The 1700-nt window shown below is 35.8% G+C and overlaps 1 long non-coding RNA gene across 1 annotated transcript; it reads left to right on the forward strand.

The window, feature by feature from the left end:
• The first annotated feature begins 520 nt into the window (after positions 1 to 520).
• LOC128290643 (uncharacterized) lies at positions 521 to 1481 on the forward strand. The gene is made up of 4 exons (XR_008280426.1): positions 521 to 622; positions 765 to 813; positions 972 to 1043; positions 1117 to 1481. It is a non-coding gene; the product is annotated as an uncharacterized LOC128290643 (long non-coding RNA).
• Positions 1482 to 1700: the final 219 nt, after the last annotated feature.

A 1700-nucleotide genomic window follows, 5' to 3' on the forward strand; every position in this document is an offset into this window, starting at 1 on the left:
TATTTTCCAGTGGAACTGCGGATGTTGTTGTCTATAATATTTACTTCCAATGTTTATGTCAAGAGAAAAAATCAAGAGAAGCATTGTCTCAGTTGAAGCGCAAGATGAAAGTTGGCTTTAAGCCAAACAATGTGTCGTATAATACTATTTTGAGTGGTTTTTGTAAAGAAAAAAATATTAATGAGGCCATGGAGCTTTTGTACCATTTTGAGTAGGATGTGAATGAGCCTGATGCGGTCACTTTCAATTCAATTTTGTCTACTGCATGCAGGCTAGGAAACTCTGCAATAATCTAAAGGATCTTGTATCATATGAGGTATGAAGACATGAAGCTTAATATTTTCAAATGGTTCAAATGGTAGTGCAGGGCTTTCAACCTGATGAGGTAACTCTAGGGATCCTTAGCCAAGCAGTTTCAAATGTTCGATGAAGAGATTTCCTAAAGTCGCTAAAGTTCTAGATTGAGTGATAAGTAATGACTTTCAGAAAGAAACAGATCAAAAGACAATAGCTAGCTGATTTATTTAGTTTTTGAAGTTTCTTTTCATATGATTGCTTGAAGCAAATTATGGCTCGCTTGGTCTTTTCTAAGAACATTTATGAAGATTTAAGCCTGAATCAGGTATGAAAAGTAATTAATGAATGGCCAAAGAAGATACTTTTTATTGAATCTATGTGTTGATATTTTTTCACCAGAGAAAAGGCACGTAAATCATTAATATTTAGAATCAACCTCACATGTTTTCACTTGTTCCCGTGTGCAGTGGAAGGGGGAAAGTCCTTGCTTTCGGGAGCATCGATTTTATTATGAAGGTATAATAAAATGACACTTATGCTTGAATTGGAAGCTTCAGTACTGTTACTCTCGAGTCATTACTGTATGGATCCCACCGATCAGATCAACTTATCTGTTCACTTTGCTAGAAACCTAGTAGATATAATCAGCTTCTGATCTATTTTGTGAAACTCAGTTCAAGCAGAAAGCTTCAGTAGCTTCAGCCTTTAAATCTGTTCTTGGGAAAGTAGCAGAACAGCAGGATGTGGTAAGCACAAATGTCTCCTTGGACGGTTTTGGTATGCATTTAAGTCCTAACCTTTATCTTTTGGAGTATGTAGCCTGACAAACTACAACAACTGAGGGAGAGGATGACCAAAGTGCGAGACCTTTTCCGGGATTCCAATTCCACAGTTATAGTAACCATACCATCAGTAAGACCTTGATTTCACTTTTTTGTCGACACGGTGCAACTTTTAACGTTGTGACTACCTTTCTCTGTGTACTGATCAATCAAATATTTGTGCCGTTTTTAGAATAAAATATCTGCTTAGCTTGTTGACTAGGTATTGTACTTGTAGCTGAGTTGGAAGATAGTTAGTAAGACTCTTTGGCAGCTATTTTGCCTGTAGAATAGTTAGCAAGACTCTTTGGCAGCTATTTTGCCTGTAGAACTACTAACAATGCATTATTATTTTTTGCATAATTCTCCAAAACACTTTAACGACCTTCATGTTGGGCTGGCTTTATCAAACAAAACCAAGTAGAATGAAGTTTAATTTTTAATTATGCAAATGAGGTAAAAGAAATTTATTGTCCAAAACCAAGTAGCTGGTTTGTAATGTTTGAACTTTATTGTCCAGGGTTTTTGTTTCTCAAAGGCAACTAGGATGTTTTAGTAAAAGAAATTGCTGGCTTTATTTCA

The sequence above is a fragment of the Gossypium arboreum genome, chromosome 3 (assembly GCF_025698485.1).
Source record: "Gossypium arboreum isolate Shixiya-1 chromosome 3, ASM2569848v2, whole genome shotgun sequence".
Lineage (NCBI taxonomy): Eukaryota > Viridiplantae > Streptophyta > Magnoliopsida > Malvales > Malvaceae > Gossypium > Gossypium arboreum.